Below are 22,990 nucleotides of genomic sequence, written 5' to 3'. Positions count from 1 at the left end.
CAGAGGAAAGAGAGACCAACTAGTGAGGAATTTTAAGGAGTGGAGATAGCACAGAGGACAAGAAAGTCCTATCCATTACATTGTATTATCTTACACAATAGCCCCTACTCTAGAGGGCTAGTAAGTCTCTCCCTTTCTATTGTTGTTTACTCTTCATTATCAAAGAGGGCCATGACATTAAGAAGGTGATGCCATGAAACGCAAGTGATTTCGATATAAGTGAGGCAGGGCTGTGCAGTCATCAACCTCACTCTCTCCTCTGGAGCCATCTGGGTCCATTGGCAAGATACAGATCAAGATGACTGGAGATGACCCCAGATGCAGTGAGAGATCTTGGCCTTTTTAAGCTAAGGTCTTTCCTAGGTCTCAGTTTATCTGAGGCAATGCCCATTCAGAGATGAAGGCTAGGTAAGAAATGAGGCAACAATTGCTATTTACACTCACTCTGAGCCATCCGCACCCAAATACTGACCAAAGTAGGCTTGAGCTGGGACCTACTGTTGGTCAATCAGTGAGAGTCAGATTTAGGTTTAAGATACGGTCTTTAAAAAAGAAATCTAGATTGTAAACTCCAAGATACCTTGCAAGGTTTCAACAATCCAAATTTATATTCCTTTGGGCAGGGTACCTACAGGTAAGGGTATGATTTCCTTTGTGGACAGAAAGATATCAGGGAGGGAGAGGAGGAAGAAGAAGGAAAGGAAAGAAAGAAGGAAGGAAGGAAGGAAAAAAGGAAGGAAGGAAGGAAGGAAGGAAGGAAGGAAGGAAGGAAGGAAGGAAGGAAGGAAGGAAGGAAAAAAGGAAGGAAGGAAAGAAGGAGATGAGTTGCTTTAATGGAACTGGTGAGTTGGGTCCCCAGTGGGGTGGCTATTACTACATACAAGTCATTGTTTGTCCTCCTTTCTCAAGGAGGAAAAGGACCATGACATCAGGAAGGTGTTGCCATGACTTGCAAGTGAATTGGACTTAAGGTGCTGGGAATATAAATACAAAGAATGAACTAAACTCAAGTTGCTAACTTTCTCATGGAGGAGACAAGAAATCCACATATTTATATACAAAAATACTTATAATTACAGAGCAAATACAAAAATAACTAAAAAGCAGTTCCACATGAGGTAGGTTAGGAAGGTGAGAGGACACTAGCAGTTGGGATTGGGAAAGGTTCCATGTAGAAAAGGGTGCTGAAGCAGCAACTTGGAGGAAGAAAGATTTCTCAGGTGGAGCTGAAAGGAGGGAATGCTTTCCAAGCATGAGGGCTGGTCAGTGCAAAGCTCCAGACAAAGCCAGGAGATGGAGGATCATGGATGAGGAGCAAAGAGGTGGCCAGTTTGGCTGAACTTCAGAGTGCAGTAGGGTTAGTACCTACATAGAGACTTGGAGGAGAGGTAGCGCCAAGTTGTGAAGGGATTTAAAAGCTTAAGAGGAATTCAGATTTCATCCTAGTCAACAGGGAATCGCTGCAGTTTACTGAGGAAGGAGATAACATGTTCAGATTTGCCCTTATGGGAAGCCACTTTGGCAACAGTATGGTCTGGAATATGCAAAGACTTGAAGCAGGGAGATGAATGAATTGGGAGGTCATTGCAAAAATCTAGGCAAGATGTGATGAGGGTCTGACTTAGGTGGTGAATGTCTGAGTGGAGAGAACAGGAGGGGGGAAGGAAAGAGGGAGAAAGGAGGGGGAGGGAGGGGGGAGATTGTGGTGGTAGACATGGATAGATTTTGTAACTGAATTTTATTCTTTTTAGATATCATCCCTTCCTGTTCAACTGATCCTATGCCCTCTGTCTATGTATACATGTACACATATATACACACTCACATATGTACTTATATGCACATATATCCTCCTATATAAACATATATATGTATGTATACATACATATATTACTTTAAACTATCCTCATATTGAGAAAAGTCTCATGAGTTACAATTATCGTTTTTCCATGTAGGAATGTAAATAGTTCAACTTTAATAAATTCCTTATCATTTCTTTTCCGTTTACCTTCTCATGCTTCTCTTGCTTCTTGTATTTGAAAGTCAAATTTTCTATTCAATTCTGTTTTTTCATCAAGAATGCTTGAAAGTCCTCTATTTCATTGAATGACCATATTTTCCCCTGAAACATTATACTCAGTTTTTCTGGGTAGGTGATTGGTTTTAATTGGTTTTAATCCCAGCTCTTTTGACCTCCAGAATATCATATTCCAAGCCCTTCAATCCTTAATGTAGAAGCTGCTAGATCTTGTGTTATCCTGATTGTGTTTCCACAGTACTCAAATTGTTTCTTCCTGGCTGCTTGTAATATTTTCTCCTTGACCTGAGAACTCTGGAATTTGGCTATGATATTCCTAGGAGTTTTCTTTTTGGGATCTTTTTCAAGAGGTGATTGGCGAATTCTTTCAATTTCCATTTTGCCCCCTGGTTCTAAATTTTCAGGGCAATTTTCCTTGAGAATTTCTTGAAGGATGATTTCCAGGTTCTTTTTTTGATCATGGCTTTCAGGTAGTCCAATAATTTTTAGATTATCTCTCCTGGATCTGTTTTCTAGGTCAGTGGTTTTTCCAATGGATATTTCACATTGCCTTTTATTCTTTCATTTGTTTAGATCTGTTTTATAGTATCTTGATTTCTCATAAAGTCATTAGCTCCCATTTGCTCCAATTTAATTTTGAAGGAATTATTCTCTTCAGTGAGTTTTTGAAATTCCTTTTCCATCGGGTAAATTTAGCTTTTTAAGACATTCTTCTCCTCACTGGCTTTTTGGGACTCTTTTGCCATTTGAATTAGTCCATTTTTTAAGGTGTTATTTTCTTCAGTCAGGTTGTAGACTCTCTTTTCATGATTTTCTTGCATCATTCTCATTTCTCTTCCCTGTTTTTCCTCCACCCCTCTTACTTGATTTTCAAAATCCTTCTTGAACTCCTTCATGGCCTGTAACCAATTCATATTTTTCTTGGAAGCTTTTGATGCAGGAGTTCTTACTTCATTGTCTTCCTTCTGTTCTGTGCTTTGATCCTTTTTGTCCCCAAAAAAGGATTCTATGGTCTGTTTGTGCTTCCTCTGCTTGTTCATATCGCCAGCCAATTACTTGACTTTTGAGCTCTTTGCCATGGTAGAACTCTGCTTCTGGAGAGAAGAGCTTTGTCCCAAATCACTGGGGTTTTTGCAAATGTTGTCAGAGGTCTGAGGAGGGCACCCTCTCTACAGACACCACACTGGCAAACTGGCATTTCTCACCCCAGGACTACCACCTAAGAAAGTGACCCAGATCCAAGCAGGTCAAAGCAAGAGCAATTACCCTCTGAATGGTCACTTAGTCCCCCTATGATCTATAGGCCAGGGGCTCCTGAGGCAACCAAGCTGCAGCCACTGTCCCTCCACCACCTCTCACCCCAGGGGCAGGGGCAGACCATGTCATTCCTTTCTAACAGAGTTCCTGACTGATCTTTTACTTTCTTTTTGGCATTTATGGTGCTATGTCTCATCCAGGAACTTCCCTCAGCACCTATAAAAAGCCTGGAAACCACCACAGCTTCTGGTGATGCACTCTCCTGAAGTCTGCTCAGGCTGCTGCTGCTGCCTCCCTGGGGCCAAAACCATTCGGCTCATGTAGGACTACAGAGGGCTCCCAGCACATTGCAATGAACCCTTCCTGTCAGCCTGCCAGGCTGGCTTCAGTGAGGGATTTGTTTCTCTCTGTCACCTTGTGGGTTCTGTAGCTCTAAAATGTATTTAGAGTCATATTTTATAGGTATTTGAGGTGGTTGTGGGGGAAGGTCATGGAATTTCCTGCTTCTACTCTGCCATCTTGGCTCTGCCCCAAGATTTGGTACCTGACTGGATATATGGAGCAAGAGACAATAATAAGTTGAGGAGAAAGTCAAGGTTACAACCATGGGACCCTAGAAGGAAGGTAGGGCTTTTGACATAAATAGGCAGGAGGGATGGGTTGGCGGGGGGAGAGATAATGAATTGTGCTTTGTGTTTTGGACATGCTGAGTTTGAGGTGTCCCCAGGACTCCCAGTTTGAAGACTGTGGAGATCTGTGGAAACTGCTAAGGTTACCAAAAGAACATAGAAAGAGAAGATAACAAGGGCCAAGACAGAACCTTGGGAGAACATTTACAGTTGTTTTTCAGTCATGTCTGACTCTCCGTGACCCCATTTGGGGTTTTCTTGGCAGAGATCAGAGATACCAGAGTGCTTGACCATTTCCCTTCTCCAGCTTGTTTTACAGATGAGGAAACTGAGGCAAACAAGGTAAGTGACTTGCCCAGGGTCCCACAGCTAGGAAGTGTCTGAGGCAGAATTTGAACCTGGGAAGACGAGTCCTCCTGATTCCAAGCCCACTGCACCACCTAAATGCTCTATACTTAGAAGTATAGGACATTCTATGCATGATGATCTAGTAAAGGAGACTAAGGAGAGGTTTGACAAGGAGGAGAACCACAAGGAAACACTGTGTTACTAAGATACTTTCATGTCTGCTCCTGACTTCCTGGGCCTCAGACCATGCCTCAGTGACTGTCTCATCCAGGAACTTCCCTCAGCACCTTGGGCCTCACTGCCTTGGAATCTCCACCAGCCCCTTCTGTCTTCCTGATTCCTTAAGGAGGTGTGAAGTTTCTTAATCAATTTAAGAGGATCAGAAAAACCTGTTGAAGGGACCAGACGCAGACACCACCCAAGCTGTGCCCTCCTGGGGCCTTCATTTAAGGAGGGGGCCCAGCACAGTGTTCCCCCCATGGCCCACCCTGCTTTTGGACTTCTTTCTATTTCTCCATCATACCTTCCTTCCCCAGGAAACTCATTATTGGGAAATCTCCTTATTTTGCAAGATTAAATCTGTCCAGTGCTGTCCCTCTAAATGGGCCCTCTGCCCAGAGGGCAGGCTATGGGCTCCAGGGCCTCCACTGAAGGAGGGGGCCCAGCCCACTCTTCTCCCCATTTCTGTCAACTACATCACTTCTGGCCTTTTTCAGATATCTCCATCACACCTTCACACTGGTACCCTCTCCCCCTCCAGCCTGTCCCCCATACACCTTCTTTGCAGCTTCCTCTTTTTCAGGTTCAAAAGCTCCATAAGGGCAGGGATTGTCTTTCCTTTTATTTGTATTTGTATCCTCCACACAAAGCACAGTGCCTGGCACCTTTTAAATAAACATTTAATAAATATTTGTTGACTGACTGACCAACAGACCCCTAGACTTCAATATCCTGTAAGCATCTCAAACTCAGCATGTACCAGCTAAGCTCATTTCTCAGTCCTCCTCCTCCTCCTCATTATTATTATTTGCTTTTTGGAGGGGGGAAGGCAGGGCAATTGGGGTTAAGTGACTTGCCCAAGTTAATATTAAGTGTCTGAGGCTGGATTTGAACTCAGGTCCTCCTGACTCCAGTGCCGGTACTCTATTCACTGTGCCACCTAGCCACTCCTGTTCTCATCCTTATTGACCTCATTGATAATCTAACATTGTTTGCCACCCTCTGAAAAAGTCTTCTCTGGGTTCTCCTGCCTGTCTGACCTCTCCCCCATCCCTTCTGCTCGATCATCATTCATAGCACCTGTCCAGAATGAGGGTGTTTCCCACAGTTCTGACCTAGGCCCTCTCTCTCCTCCCTCTATACACTTCTCTCAGTGATTTCATTGGCTTCAATGGATTTAACTATTATCTCCATGTACACAACTCTGCAGACAACATATCTGTCTATTTCTCCCCTGGGTTTTTCAAGCTGTCCATCCCAGAGACATCAACATGTCCCACAACTGAACTAACTACATTTTCCTCAAAGCCCTCCTCCTTTTTTCTGAACTTTCCCATGACTGTTGAGGAAACTGTTACAGTTCTACCATCCTTCCAGTCACACTGATTTGTGGCCCTGGCATTTTTACTATTTCCTTATGAAATGTGCTGTTACTATATATTAATGGTGTTAGAGGCCTGCTAGCCCAACTAACCCACATGAGTATTCCCCCTACTACACACCCAACAAATAACCCAGCTTTTGCCTTCCACTCCAAGGGAGGCCTGCCCCATTCCACTATCTCCTGAGGTGACTCACCTTCTTTTAGGAGAGGTTGTTCTTTACTTCAAACCTAAATTTTCCTCTTGAAAGCATCCACCCACAGCTTCTCGTTCTGCCTTCCAGGGTCAATCAGAGTAAGTCTTGTAAATACTCATGGGGTTATTTCTCTTTGTGTTTTCAAACACAAATGAGCTGCAACCCATCCAGAGTCCTCGAGGGCCACCCCACAATGACTTGTGTGCTCCATAGAAGGGTGATTTCACAAAGACTTATTATGCCTCATCCCCATAATCCCCAAATAGCTGTGGGGCTCAATACTTCAGGGGGGGCCAAGTGTTCCCTCTCCCTGAAGATGTTCAAGCAGCAGCTAGACAACCTCTTCTCAGGTGTATCATGATGAGGAATTTTTCTGGGCTTGCGTTTGGTCAGATTACTGCTGAGGTCCCTCCTCTCAAATTCTATAATAACAACTTGTGGTCCCTTGTGGTCTGGGCTTACCCACACAAATTGCAGCCCTTCCCATTAGTCTTTCAGGACAATCCTAGAGCAAGCTGGCCCCCTATGCCCAATACAGCAACCCTGTGGAGTAATCCCACAATCAATTTGGCCTTCCTCACCCTAATGAGGAGACCCCCAACTCGTTCTATTAACATCCCACTTGGGAGAGCCCTGAATCAAAATCCCTTTCTCCCCTCCAATCTAGTAGGGTGATCACAAAATGAACCACTGCCCCATCTACCCTCTTTAGCAATCCCACAATAGTATGACTCCCTTACTTCGAGGCCACCCCATAATGACAGAGTGCTCTTCATACACCCTGGGGTTGACCCCACAAGGACTTGTCCAGCTGTCATGTGGCAACCCCACTTGAAAGCTAGTAGTCCCCCAAGTTCCTGGGAAATCCCTGATTACTTGTGATTCCCCCCTTCCCGATGGGGTGAGACCATAAAAACTTAGAGGTCCTCATACCCCTTAATACACATGCATAATTATTAATGGCATCTCACAGTCCATAAGCTAACTGCCCAATAACGACTTAAGGTCCATGACTCCCAGGGAGAAACCTAAGAATACCCAGCAACCACCACAATTTATGGACCTCTTCTCCACTCAGTGCTCCCAGAAATCATCCCAACCACTCACCAATCTGTGATGTGACCCAGAATTTCCCATGACCTTGTGGCGCTCTCATAAGGACCCAAAGCCCACCTACAGCCCGCACAGGCCCAAAACCCCGTTTGGGAAGCACATGCTAGCCCCAACCGCGCCTAAACATGCAGGCTTCACGCAACCCCCTCAGGCTCTCAGGCTTATCTCGGGACGCATGAGCAGAAATTGCTGGCTGACAGACCTGCGCAGGCGCAAGCACACCCTAGTGACGCATCCTGGAGGGTGTGGCACGTGATGGCCCAGGCTTAGAGACCGAGGCACCGTGCAGCCTCCTCGGGACTTTGCCAGGCTTGTCTCAGGACGCATGTGCCAGAAGTTGTCGGCTGTCAGACCTGCGCAGTCCTAGAGGGAAAGGCACGTGCTGGGCCCAACACCAGGACCTCGAAGGCCTCACACAATCGCCGCAACCTCCTCGGGTTTTGCCAGGTATATTTCAGGGCGCTTGCGCGAAGAAGCTTGCTGACAGCAGGAGCCCGAGGACTTGGCTGAGGAGACGCAAGGTTGAAGACCCGGCCCAAGTCGAAGCAAGGAGAAGGCTGGCTCTTGTCTGGTGAGGAAGGAGAGTTCAAGCCTGGGGTTTCTCCCCCATTATTGTTGTTACCAGCCTCGGAGAGCTGGGAGAGGGAGTCCTTTGATGGTGGTTGTGGCCCCGCCCCTTTTCGAGAACCCGCCCCTTCTGAGGTCCCACCCCTTTCAAGGCCCCGCCCCTTCCAAGGCCCCGCCCCTTTCCAGTGCTATTGATTGAAGGCAGGTGTTTGGAGATGGAAAGGCAGATTTGGAAAGTGACCAGCTGGTCAAGAAGATAATGTCTGTCCAAGAAATTGTTCCTTATGGCCAAGTTGTATTTACCCAAGGAATGATGGTTCAATATTGGAGAGACAACATAATTAATCCTATTTTTAAAAATACCATATTTTTACAGTAGATGTTGGAAAAAAATAGGTAAAATACGAAATTTAATACTAGGACCCAAATTTAAGAAAACTTCAAAGGACCGAGCTGTGTCAGTTGACTGCATTTTTTTTTTCATCCACAAGGCAAAGAAAACAGATATGAAGATGAAAGTTTTTATTTCAAAGTAAAAGTATAATATTTTTGTTTCAATTGATATGCCTGCTCCTTTTAGTGTTAAGCTAAAAGCGCTGAAAAGCATAGACATAGAAGAATCATTTTTAATATAATAAAAATATTTTATTAAACGCATCATTGCAATGGAGAAATCTTGAAGCTTTCTCAGTCAATGTAGGGGTAAATCAAGGATACTTCCTCTTCTCACTATTATTTGATTCCCATTCTAGAAATGCTAGCAGTAGCAATAAGACAAGAGAAAGAAATGAAAAATATAACCATTGGCAGAGAGGTGAAACTGTCCCTATTTGCAGATAACTTTATGGGTTACTTAGAAAACCCTAGAGAATCAACATAGAATGAATAATGAATGAATTACACATCTATTAAGTGCTTAGTATATACAAAGCACTGTGCTAAGTGATGGGCATACAGCTAGAAAAGTCCCTGTCCTCAAGGAGCTCACATTCTAATGGAGGAAACAATAAATATGGGAGGGGAGGGGAGGGGGTTTTAGCTACAAGTAAAATGGAAAAGTCCTATGAGTCTTAGAGTGCCCAAAGCAAATGGTGATGCCTACTGTTTGATGCTGTTTTCACTGATAAAATCTTATCAGTTTCTGATCTTGAACTACCTGACAGAGCCGAAGACTTTGATGACAAGAATGTTCCTTTCTGGATCTTTGGTAGTTGTGGTTACAGCCCTCAGGAGCAGTGGCTGGGATGCTTCCCAGGATGATGGCCACAGACATTGGCCTGGAAGCACTACTATCCTGAAAGTTGTTGAGTTTGTGGTCCTGGGCTTTCTCTATCAGGTCATGGTAGTGGTTTATTGTTGTTTTTTTCTCTAACACATGTTGCCTCCTTCCTCTCCTGGGGTATCTGCTGTTTCAGATAATATTTAGCTAGGCTTGTCCATCTGCCCTATGAGTGGCAGTTGGTTGACAGTTGTTGGAGATGGCTGGCCTCTTTGGTTTGTGAGGTCTAAACTGGAAGCAAGACCAGTGGTCTGCAGGGTGCTGCTGTTCTCTGGGTCTTAGGTGGCCTCCATCAGGATAAGTCCACAAGCATTTATTTGGTGCTTACCATATGCCAGGCACTGTGCTAAGGGTCTAAGGAATTGTGTGGTCAAAGTGGTGGTGTTTTGACTAACAAATAATTTCTAGCTTAAGTAAAGTAGAAAGATATAAACCAGATCTACAAAAATAGGCAACATTTCTAAATAATAATAATAGCTAACATTTACATAGTGTTTGGTATGTGCCCTGCACTGTGGTAAGTGCTTTACAATTATCATCTAATTTGATCTATACAACAATCCTGAGAGATTAGGTGTTAATATTATCCCATTTTACAGATGAAGAAACTGAGGAAAGCAGAGGTTTAATGACATGTCCAGGGTCACATAGCTAATAAGTATCTGAGGCAGGTAACAAAGACCAAGAGCAAATGGTAGAGAATTCCCATTCAAAAATAATTACAAAATACATTAACTATCTGGAATCAATCTACACAGATTCATCTACTTTTTATAAACAAGTCATTTTACAAAAATAAAGGTAGACAAATAATTGGAAGAATAGCCACTACCCATGATTGGCAATACCAATATAATAAAAATGACATGGAATAAATTAACTTTAGAGATTTAATACAATATCTATCAAACTGCCAAGAGGTTACTTTATAGGGCTTGATTAAATAATAATAAAATTTATTTGGAAGAACAAAAGGTATGCAGGGGTGTGGAACCTGCGGCCCCACCTGGCAAATTCTCAAGAGAGATGATAGTTAGAAATTGGAGGGGCGGCCAGGTGGTGCAGTGAGTAAGAGCACCGGCCCCAGTGTCAGGAGACCTGGGATCAGTTCTGGCCTCAGATACTCGGCACCCACACAAAAATAACTGGCCGTGTAACCTTGAGCAAGTTACTTAACCCCTATTTCTTAAAAAAAAATTGGAAGGAGGGGGAATTAGCATTTCCAGACCCCAAATTCTTTTTTTTGGGGGGAGGGTAATTGGAGCTAAGTGACTTGCCCAAGATCACAGGGCTAGCTTTTGTGTGTGTATTAAGTGTCTGAGGCTGCATTTGAAAAAAATAGAAAAGATCAGTGAAACAGACTAAGATAAATCAGAATCAGGATCGATTAAACTCAATTTCCAGTGCTGGATGTCCAGTCTGTAAACATTTATTAATGTTTACTGGCCCTTCGGGCCTGTGCTATGCACGGATGATACAAAAAAAGGACAAAGGCCAATCCCTGCCTTCAAGGAGCTCTCAGTCTCGAGGGGGAGACTAGGAAAGAGCCCTGTACAGACAGGCTATATATTGGAGAATTAGGAGGACTGTAGAAGGTGGGATGTTAGAAGGAAGGAAGCCAGGAGGTGGAAATGAGGAGGAAGAGTCTTACCAGCATAGGGGACAGTCAGAGAAAATGCCCAGAACCTCTGGATGAAGTGGCTTGTTTGTGTCACTGGATTATAGTGTATATGGAGTAAGATGTAAGAAGATTAGAAAAGTGGGAGGGGGGGCTTTTGAATGCCCAACAGAGGATTTTCTATCTGATCCTGGAGGCGACAGGAAGCCACTGGAGTTTATAAAATGGTGGGTAACAGGGTCAGACCTGCTGTAGGAAAATCTCTGACAGCTAAGCAGAGGATGGATTGGAGTGGGGAGAGACAAGATATATTACAAAGCTAAAATTGACAGCCCTTGGCAACAGATTGGATAAACCCCAAAATATAATTTACTTGGGAAAGTAAGAACCTCAGGCAAAATTAAAAAGAAGTCTGAAAAAACATGGGTTTCAACCAGCTTCTTCAAACCATAAACCACAAGTTTCATATAGATATGATATATGATGAGTCCTGTAAAAATAATTAGTAAAAAATGAGATCGAGTACCTTTCACAAACATGACTAGAGGCAGAATTCTTAATTAAGTAAATGATAGAAAAGATTATAAAAGGTAAAAAGGATTAAAAGCTTTTGCATGAATAAAATTAATAAAGATAAGGAAATAATATTCACATCAAGTATTGCCAATAAAAAATCTATTAAGTGAAATTCTAGGGAATTAACATAGACTTATAGCACCAGAGCCATTTTGATCTTATTAACCATTCCCTCGTTATGGACATGTCCTCCTCTCTTGACTTCTGTCACACTTTTCTTATTTGATTCTGCTTCCCTGGCTCATGGCTGCTTCCCAGCGTCCTTTTCTGGACTATTTTCTTGACCATTAAATATGGAAATCCCCAAAGGCTATATCCTGGGCTCTTTTCTTTCTTCTCTACTCTCTTCCTTGATAATCTCATTAGCACCTATGGGAGGTATCATCATCATCATCATCATCATCATCATCATCATCATCATCATCATCATCATCATCATTGTTCTTCTTATATCTCTGCAACTGATTTTCAAATCTCTACGTCCAACCTCAATCTCTCTCCTGAATCCAAACGCATAGTACCATGTTATAGGGAGATATCTTCCCCCTAGGGGCTCCATAGGCATATCCAACTCAACATCTTTTAAAATAGAGCCCATGTTTCCCCTCAAACCCATCCCCCTCCCAACTTCTTCATTTCTATTGATGGCCACCAGCATCCTTTAAATTGCCCAGGTTCACAATCTTGGAGATTTTGTTCCCTCCCCTTCCCTTCTTTCCCTTCCCCTCCCCCTCCCAATCAATTGCCAGGATCTTACCTTCATAGCATCTCCCAGTCATGCTTTTTTCATCACTTGCACATGGTCTGTGTTAATTCAGGTCTTTGTCTCTTCTCACCTAGATGAGTACAACAGTCTGCTAACTGATCTCCCTGCTTCTCATCTCCCCACTTCAATCCATCTTCTATATCAGTGGTTTCTAAATGTTTTTGATCACACAATCTTATCAATAAAAAATTCCAAACACATCAATACATCCCAGTATGTGTGCATCTATAAGTTATACATCTATACTACTGGACTGATATAATATGTACATTATGAAACACAAATATGAACATGGATGAGATAAGGATGAAAAAACTTTCTGAAATAATTTTGAATTTAACCATTCACAAAGCCCTACTCTGATACTCTAGTGTGATATGGAGGTGACCTTGGACTTTGGAAAGCTCTTCCAGTGGAGCACAAACTCAGGCATACTGGAAAGATTTCAAGTATGGTCCTGTTACCAGAATGAGCCTGTTTTCTAAGGTCCAAGCTTAACAAATCACAGGTGCATTGTTAGGAGGCTGGCCACCTAGTGGTGAAATGTTTCTGACTATGGCAGCTCCTAGTCCTGCAGTGATGGCCACAGAGTAGCGTTAAAGGGAGAAACAAGCATTTATTAAGCACCTACTATGTGCCAAGCCCTTTACAGATATCGTCTGTAAAATAGTGAGAAAGAAGGCAAAGAGTGCTTAGAGTTCCATTGCTTTTATATTGACTGTCAACAAATTCCTAGTAAGACCTTCCCTCCAAATCCTACCAACACATAATGCTAGTACTTGGTAAGTTCAGTGCAAGGATGGGAAGAGTTGTGTATATGGGAGAAATGTATGGGGAAAGTATGATACAGGAGAAAGAAATGAGAGAGGCCAAAGACTTGTAGGTTATATAAAAGTCTCACCTCTATAACATGAATGCTTTAAAAAATAGTTGCACTAGATATGACAAGCACCAAATGATATATAAAAAGGACAACATTAATTACATTTTGACAGATAGGAAAAGACTTATTGACATGGGAGTTATCCCTGAGCCACCTATTTGTGCAAAGTCAGACTATCAACTCAGAGTAAAAATCACAATTTAAAATAAGAGAAAAGAAGAATAAGAAAAATACCTAAATACATTATTGATAATCAACAGAAGACATCAACAATGACTACAATAATTTCACCCAGAAATTATTTGATAAAATAATTTAAAAATAATGTAAATTAATGGCCACAACAAGGAGACTAAAAGAGCCTAGAAATTCCTTAATCAGCAATCATTTGACTCACTTCCCAAGGAGCAAAAAGACTGCTAAAGGCAATACTATGTTAAAATATAAGCTTGTTTGTAAAATCTTACACAAAAACAGATAATGGAAGATTAGAAAGAATATCATCTTACAAAACAGAGATTAGTAGTGGAGAGTAAAGCCAGTTTAAAGAGAGCTTGGCAAAATACTTAACTAAGCAAAGTTATCCCAAGGTCATTCAAAGACGAAAATGGAAAGAGAACTGCAAACAACAAAAAATGGAGAAGATTTGCAGAAACCATTTAAACAAACCATTTTCTCCGTGGATAATGGAACCACCATACCACAAACATCCCAGTCATTGAAGTGCTTATAGAGGGGATAAAAATGGAACTAAAGGGAGCAAAGATCAGCAAAGCAGCCAGATTGAGTTAAGTATGTCTAGAGGAGATACATGCTTCAGTTTTCACTCTGAGTCCATCAGCTCTCTTAAGAGCTTTGGAACTGTGGTTGACCATTGTGTTGATTAATCAGTCAGTAACCATTTATTAAACTCCTACTATGTGCCAGGCACTGTGCTAAGTGCTAGGTATTAAAAGAGAGGCAAAAGACAGTCTTTGCCCTCAAAGAGCCCAGTGGGAAGAAAATATGCAAACAAATATATGCAAAGTAAGCTGTATACAGAATAAGAACTATTGTCTTTCAAAGTTGATTCTCTTTTTAATATTGTTGTCATATAAATGTTCTCCTGCTTCATATTAGTTCATATAAGTCTTCCCAGATTTTTCTGAAGCCATCTGCTTCATAATTTCTTATAGCATGAACCATTGCATTCGTATAGCACTTATTTAGCCATTCCGCAATTGATCGGCATCTTCTCAGTTTCCAATTCTTTGTCTCCCCCCCCAGACACACACAGAGAGAGAGAGAGAGAGAAAGAGAGAGAGAGAAAGCTATTATAAATATTTTTTGTACATATCCCCCTTTTCCTCTTTTTTTTAAAATTTCTTTTAAATATAGACCTAGTAGAGATATTGCCAGGTCAAAAGGTATGCATAGGGGCGGCCAGGTGGCTCAGCGAGTAAGAGCACCGGCTCCAGTGTCGGGATGACCTGGATCAAATACGGCCTCTGATACTCAGTACCACACCCAGAAATAACTGGCCGTGTAAACTTGAGCAAGTTACTTAACCCCGTTTGCTTTAAAAAAAAAAAAAAAGGTATGCATAGTTTAATAGTTTTTTGAATGTAGTTCCAAATTGTTTTCCAGGATGGTTTGGCTGGTTCACTGCCCCACAAATAGATAATTGGTATACCTATTTGCCCACAATACTACCAGCATTGATCCTTTTCCTTTTTGTCATATTAACCAATCTGATGAGTGTGAGATTCTACCTCAGCATTGTTTTAATTTGCATTTCTCTGATTATCAGTGATTTAGAATATTTTTTCATATGACTATTGATACCTTAGATTTCTTCCTCTGAAAACTCTCTATTCACATCCTTCAACAATTTACCTATTGGAGAGTGGTTCTTATTCTTGGAAATTTGGATCAATTTCCCATATGTCTTAGAAATGAGACCTTCATAAGAGAAGCTTCCTGCAAAGATTCTCCCCCTCAATTTCCTACTTTTCTTTTAGTTTTAACTACATTGGTTTTGTTTATGAAAAAAAAAAGCTTTTAAAATGTTCTGTAATCAAAATTAATCACTTTACTTCCTGAAAATCTCTCTTGCTTGGTTATAAACTCTTCTGCTAGCCATAGACCTTACAGGTAATTTCTTCCATGTCCTAATTTGCTGATGATGTCACTCTTTTAAAAATGTATTTTATTTTTCCCAATTACATTTAAAGACAAGTTTTAATATTCAGTTTTTAAAAATTTTGAGTTCCAAATTTTCTCCCTCCCCTTCCTTCTCCCTAAGATGGTAAGAAATTTGATATAGATTATATATGTGCAATCAAGTAAAGCATAGTTCCATCATAGTCATGTTGTAAAGACCAAAAGAAAGACCATAAAAAATAAGGAAGGTGAAAATTGTATACTTCAGTCTTCATTCAAACTCCATCAGTTCTTTCTCTGAAGGTGGATAGCATTTTTCATGAATCCTTTGGAATTGTCTTGGATCATTATATTTCTGAGAAGAGATGTCATTTGTAGTTAATGTGCACTGTACATTGTACAATGTTGTTGTTAACTGTGTACAATGTTATTCTAGTTCTGCTTGCTTCACTTTGCATCGGTTCACGTAAGTCCTTCCAGGTTTTTCTGAAATCTGCCTGCTCATCATTTCTTACAGTTCAGTAGTACTCAATTGCATTCATATACCACAGCTTGTTCAGCTATTCCCCAATTAATGGATATCCCCTCCAATTCTTTGACACCACAAAAAGAACTGTTATACACATTTTTGTACATGTGGTTCCTTTTCCCTTTTTTATGATTTCTTTGAAGTACAGACCTAGTAGTGGCTAGATCAAAGAGTATGAACAGTTTGGTTGCCTTTTGGACCTGGTTCCAAATTGCTCTCCAGAATGGTTGGATCAGTTCATAACTCCACCAATAATGCATTAGTGTCCCAATTTTCCCACATCTTCTCCAACATTTATCATTTTCTTTTTCTGTCATTTTAGTCAATCTGATAGGTGTGAGGTGGTACCCCAGAGTTGTTTTAATTTTCATTTCTCTAATTAATGGTGATTTAGAGCATTTTTATATGATTATAGATAGCTTTCATTTTTTCCTCCGAAAACTGCCTGTTCATATCCTTTGACCATTTATCAATTGGAGAATGACCTATATTCTTATAAATTTGAGTCAGTACTCTATATATTTTAGAAACAAGGATTTTGTCAGAGACATTCGCTGTAAACATTTCCCCCAGTTTTCAGCTTTCCTTCTAATCTTGGTTGCATTAGTTTTGTTTGTGCAAAAAAATTTTAGTGTACTATAACAAAAAATATCTATTTTAAGAAAGACTTACATGAACTGATACAAAGTGAAGTGAACAAAACCAGGAGAATGGTGTACATAGTAACAGCAACATTGTATGATGAAGAATTATAAATAACAGCTATTCTCAGCAATACAGTGATCTGAGTCTATCCCAAAGGGTTGATGAAGCAAGCTTTCCACTGCCAGAGAAAGAACTGATATTGTTTGAATACAGAATGAAACCTGCTATTTTAAACTTTTTTTCTGATTCTTTTCCTTTTATTTGAGTTTTCTCATACAAAATGACTAATATGAAAATGTTTTGCATGATTGCACATGTATAACCGATATCTAATTGCTTACCATCTCAGGGAGGGCAGAAGGAAAAGAGAGAGAAAGGGATAGAATTTGGAACAAAAAACCTTCCAAAAGATGTTAAAAATTGTTTTAACATGTAATTGGAGGAAACAAAATATATTAAAAAAAAATATCCATTTTACATCTCATAATGTTTTCTGTCTCTTGTTTGTTTGTCAGTTCTTCCATTTTCCATACATCTGATACATAAACTATTCCATGCTCCCCTAATTTGTCCATGGTATCACCATTTATGTCTAAACCATGTATCCATTTTGACCTTATCTTAGTATATGGTGTAAGATGTTGGTCTATACCTAGTTTCTGCCAAACTGGTTTCCGGTTTTCACAGCAGTTTTGTCAAATAGTGAGTTCTTGTCTCAGAAGTAGGTGTCTATGGGTTTATCAAACACTAGATTACTACGGTCATTTACTGCTATTTTGTGTGTACTTCATCTATTCAACTGATTCACTATTGTATTTCTTAGCCAGTACCAGATAGTTTCGATGACTATCACTTTATAACATAGTTTGAGATCTGGTACAGCTAGACCACCTTCCTTCACATTTTTTTCCCTTGATGTTCTTGACCATTTAGTCTTCCAGATAAATTTTGTTATTATTTTTTCTAGCTCTATAAAATTTTTTTTGTAGTTTGATTGGTATGATGCTGAATAAGTAAATTAATTTAGGTAGAATTGTCATTTTTATTATATTGGCTTAGCCTACCCAAAAACAATTGATGTGAAAAGTGTTTTGCAATTGTGTTTATATAGTTCCTGGGTTTGTGTTGGCAGGTACACTCCCAAGTATTTCGTATTGTCTAAGATTATTTTAAATAGAGTTTCTCTTTCTGTCTCTTGATGCTAGACTTTGTTGGTAAAATATAGAAATGCTAATGATTTGTGTGGGTTTATTTTATATCCTGCAATTTTGCTAAAGTTGTTAATTATTTCAATTAGTTTTTAGTTGATTCTCTAGTATTCTCTAAGTATATCATCATATCATCTACAAAGAATGATAGTTTTTGTTTCTTCATTGCCCATTTTAATTCCTTCAATTTCTTTTTCTTCTCTTATTTCCATAGCTAACATTTCTAGAACAATATTGAATAATAGTAGTGATAATGGGCATACTTGTTTTCACCCCTGATCTTATTGAGAATGCTTCTTGCTTATCCCCATTACATATACTGCTTTTTGATGGTTTTAAATAGATACTACTTATCATTTTTAAGGAAAGTTCCATTTATTCCTATGCTCTCTAGTGTTCTTAATAGGAATAGTTGCTGTATTTTGTCGAAAGCTTTTTCTGCCTCTATTAAGATAAACACATGATTTCTGTTGGTCTTGTTATTGATATGGTTGATTGTGCTAATAGCTTTCCTACTATGGAAACAGCCCTGCATTTCTGGTAAAAATCCCACCTGGCCATAGTGTATGATCCTTGTGATATATTGCTGTGATCTCTTTGCTAGTGTTTTATTTAATTTTCTGCACTTTTCTTCACTTCTGAATTTTCTTCATTTAAATTCTTTAGGGTAATTGGCCTATAATTTTCTTTCTCTTCCTTTTAGCTCTTCCTTTAGGTTTAGGTATTAGAACCATATTTGTGTTGTAAAATGAATTTGGTAGAACTCCTTCACCTGTTTTTCCAGATAGTTTATATAGTATTGCAATTAATTGTTCTTTAAATGTTTGGTAGAATTCACTTGTAAACTCATCTGTCCCCGGGGATTAACCAATGGTTTATGTATCTAATTGGTTTTTTCATAAAAACCAGGTTCTAGTTTTTATTTATTAGCTCAATAGTTTTCTTACTTTCAATTTTATTAATCTCACCTTTGGGTTTCAGGATTTCCAATTTGATGTTTAATTCGGGATTTTAAATTTGCCGTTTTTCTAGTTTTTTTATTTCATGCTCAATTTATTTGATCAACTCTTTCTCTATTTTATTGATGTAAGAGTTTAAAGATATAAATTTTGCTCTAAGTACTGCTTTGGCTGCATCCCATACATTTTGGTATGTTGTCTCATTGTTATCATTCTTTTTAATGAAATTATTGTTTCTATGATTTGTTCTTTGATCCACTCCTTTAGGATTAGACTATTTAGTTTCCAATTAATTTTTAATCTATCTTTCCATGGCCCTTTATTGAATATAATTATTATTATATCATGATCTGAAAATAATATATTTAGTATTTCTGTATTTAGTATTGCTATTACTTCATTATCTGTGGTATCTTTTAGCAAGATGTAGTTTCCTTCCTTATTTCTTTTAATTAGATCTATTTTTGCTTTTGCTTTGTCTGAGATCAAGATGACTCCCCCTGCTTTTTTTTTTTTTACTTCAGCTTAAGCAGAATAGATTCTGCTCCAGTCCTTTACCTTTACTCTCTGCTTCAAGTGTGTTTTTGATCCATTCTGCTATCTGCTTCCATTTTGCAGGAGAGTTCTTCCCATTCCCATTCATGTTATGACTGCTGTATATTTCTCTCCATCCTATTTTTCTTCCTGTTTCTTCTCTCTCCCTTTTCATCCTGTCCCTCCTTATCATTGTTTTGTTTCTGACCACCACCTCCCCCAATATGTCCTCTCTTCTGTCAAGCCCTTCCCCCTTTTCTTAACTTCCTCCTCTCCTGCTTCCCTATAGAGTAAGATAGATATCTATTTCCAATTGATTGTGTATGTTATTCCCCTTTTGAGACAATTCCAATGAGAGTAAAGTTCAAAGACATATCCACCACACCCCATTCCTATCTTCCCCTCCATTGTAATAGGTCATTTTGTGCCTCTTCATGTAAGATAATTTACCCAGTTCTGCCTCTCCCTCCCTTCTGCTCCCAGTGTACTTCTCCTTCTCACCCCTTAATTTTATTGTTGCTATCATTCCATGAAAGTCACCTTATCCCTGCACCCTCTGTCTATGTATACTCCGTATAACGGTCCTAATAGTGATACAATTCTTAAGAGTGATAAGTACCATCTTCCTGTATAGGGATGTAAATAGTTTAACCTTATTATATCTATCATGTTTTCTCTTTCATTTTTTTTAACCCCTTTATGCTTCTCTTAAGTCTTCTATTTGAAAATTAATTCTTTTTTTCCCCATTTAGATCTGGGCTTTTCATAAGGAATGCTTGAACATCTTCTATTTAATTGAATGACCATTCCCCACCCCCACCCCAAAGGATAATGTTCAGTTTTGCTAGGTAGGTGATCCTTGGTTATAATGATAGCTCCTTTGCCTTTTGGAATATCATATCCCATGCCCTCCAATCCTTTAATGTAGAAGCTGCTATATCCTGTGTAATCCTGACTATAGCTCCACCATATTTAATTTTGTTTGCAATATTTCCTCCTTGATCTGGGAGTTCTGGAATTTGGCTATAATTGTTCCTGGGATTTTTCATTCTGAGATCTCTTTCAGAAGTCATTGGTAGATTCTTTCAATGTGTATTTTACCCCCCTGGTTCTAGGATAGCAGAGAAGTTTTCCTTGATTATTTCTTAAAATATGATGTCCAGGTAATTTTTTTTATTATGATTTTCAGATACTCCAGTGATTCTTAAATTATCTCTCCTGGATCTATTTTCCAGGTCAGTTGTTTTCCCAATGAAATAATTCATGTTTTCTTCCATTTTTTTCATTCTTTTGAGTTTTTTTTTTTGTTTCTTCATGGAGTCATTAGCTTCCACTTGTCCAATTCCTATTTTTAAGGACTTATTTTCTTCAGTTAGCTTTTTATCTCCTTTTCCATTTGGCCAATTCTAATTTTTAAGGAGTTGTTTTCTTCAGTAAATTTTTGTCCTTTTTCTCCATTTTTTGTGCTTCCTTTCTCAAACTATTGGCTTTTTCTCATGGTTCTCTTGCATCACTGCCATTTCTTTCCCCAATTTTTCTTCTATCCCTTTTATTTGATTTTTTAAAATCATTTTTGAGCACTTCCAGGAGTTTGGGCCTGAAATCAATTCACATTTTTTTCCTTTGATTCTTTGAATGTAGGTGTTTTGACATTATTGTCCTCATCTGAGTTTGTTTTGATCTTCCCTGTCACTATAATAACTTTCTATGTTTAGATTCTTTTTTGTTTGTTTGTTCATTTTTCTAGCCCCTTTTGTTATCTTTAAAGTTGAGGTCTGGTCTTGGTTGGAAGGGGGCACTGTGCCAAGCTTCTTGTGCTGAGGGGGCCTGGTGCTGCCCTAGGGTCTGTGGGGGGCCTGGTGCTGATCTGGGTCCAGAGGTATGGGGGGAAGCCTGGGTTGCTTGCCTGCTGCTGCACTGGGGCCATGGACCTCTGTCACTGATCTGCATTGGGACTAAGGGTCTCTCTCACTGTGCTGAGGTACAACCTGCTGCTATGTTAACCTGACACTGCCTGTCCTGGATGGTGCTCCCCTTTTACCCAAATGAGACAGACTTTGCCTGCCAACCTTCGGAGTTGTCTCGGGCTGCAAACTTGTTTTACCCTGTCTTTTTGTTGGTTCTGCTTTCCCAGAATTCATTTTGAGGCACTATTTTATAGTTGTTTAGAGTTGAATTTGGGAGAGATGAGATGATTTCCTGCCTTACTCCACCATCTTGGCTCCTGAACGATGTCATTTTTTTATGTCTAAATCACCTATTCACTTTGTGCTTACTTTGGTAGGTATAAGATATTGTTCTAAACATAGTTTCTGCCATAGTACTTTCCAGTTTTCCCAACAGTTTTTGGATCTGTTTAACAGCATCTTGATTTCTCATAAAGTCATTAGCTTCCATTTGCTCCAGTCTAATTCTGAAGCAATGATTCTCTTCATTGAGCTTTTGAGATTCTTTTTCCATCTGGCAAAGTTGGCTTTTTAAGGCATTCTTCTCCTCATTGCCTTTTTGAGCCTCTTTTGCCATTTGATTCAGTCTGTTTTTTAAGATATTATTTTCCTCAGTCAGGCTGTTGACTCTCATTTCATAATTTTCTTGTGTTGTTCTCATTTCTCTTCCCAATTTTTCCTCCACTTCTCTTATCTGCTTCTTAAGGTCTTCTATGGCCTGTAACAAGCTTGTATTTTCCTTTGAAGCTTTTGTTGCAGGAGTTCTGACTTCACTGTATTCCTCCTGTTCCATGCTTTGTTCCTTTTTGTCCTCAAAATAGGAGTGTAATGTTGGAATATTCTGTCTGCTTTGTTTCCTTTGCCTGGTCATGTTGCCCGTCAGTCACTTGACCCCTGGGCTTTTTGCCACAGTAGGACTCTGCCACCAGACAGGGGAACTTTTGTCCCAAATGCTGGGGTTTTCTCGGCTGTTGGAGATATTAGATGGGTGCCCTTGCTGAAGCCTCCACATGCTCTGGCAAGCTGGACACACACCCCAGGACCTCCACCCTAGACTGCAATCCAGATCCAAGCAGGTTAAAGCAAGAGTGATTACCCCTCAGACTGGTGCTTGGTCCCCCTACACTCTGCAGACCAGGAGCTGAAGCTGCCACTGGGCGCTGGCTGGCTGTGCCGTCTCAGAGGCTTCTCGCCCGGGGGGCAAAAGCCACTCACTCCCACTTACTGGGTCCCAAAGTCCAGACTGCACTGACCTCTCATTTTGTCCTTTGCATCTATGTGTTGATAAATCTGGAAATGGCCACAGCTGCTGCTGATCTGGAGTCCCTCTGTCCAGCGGCTGGTCAGGCCCGCCCTGGGGCTAAAGCCTTGGTGTGGGGCTGAGCTCAGCTCCCAGAGTGCTGCTCTGGATTCCTGCTGGCCTGCTGGGCTGTCCTCAGTGGGAGGTTAGCTTTTCTGTGTCATTTTGTGGGTTCTGCAGCTCCAAAGTTTGTTTAGAGTCCCCTTTTTACATGGATTGGGGAAGGTGGAAGCCAGAGCAGCGGGAAGGTCGTGCTTCTACTCCCTTCCCAACAATTTTTGATGAATAGTGATTTCTTGCCCCAGTAGTTGGCATCTTTGGGTTTATCAAATGCTAGATTACTATGCTTATTTGTTTCAGTATATTGTGTGCTTAATCTATTACACTAGTATTTATTATGATCAGTCTTATCCAGTATCAAATTGTTTTGATGATTATAGCTTTGTAGTAAAGTATAGTTCCTTCCTCCCATTTTTTTCTTTGATTCCCCTAATATTCTTTACCTTTGGTTCCTCCAGTTTAATTTTATTATTTTTTCTAATTATTTGGTAGTTTTCCATGGCACTGAACAAATAAATTAATTTAGATAGTATTGTCATTTTTATGATATTGACTTAGCTACCCACGAGCAATTAATACTTCTTTACTCAGATCTGCTTTTATTTATATGAAGAGTGTTTTGTAATATAGTTCTGTATGTGTCTTAGCAGGTAGATTCCCAAGTATTTTATACTGTCTATAGTTATTTTAAATAGAATTTCTATTTCTGTCTCTTCCTGCTGGATTTTGTTGTTAATATATGTAAATACTGATTTCTTGTGTGGGTTTATTTTACAACCTGCAACTTTGCTGACAT

This window comes from Petaurus breviceps, unplaced genomic scaffold (assembly GCF_028583685.1).
Source record: "Petaurus breviceps papuanus isolate PSGF00001 unplaced genomic scaffold, PetGlider_PUasm1.0 91041, whole genome shotgun sequence".
NCBI lineage: Eukaryota > Metazoa > Chordata > Mammalia > Diprotodontia > Petauridae > Petaurus > Petaurus breviceps.
The sequence above is the reverse complement of the archived record's forward strand: the minus strand, read 5'-3'. Positions refer to the sequence as shown.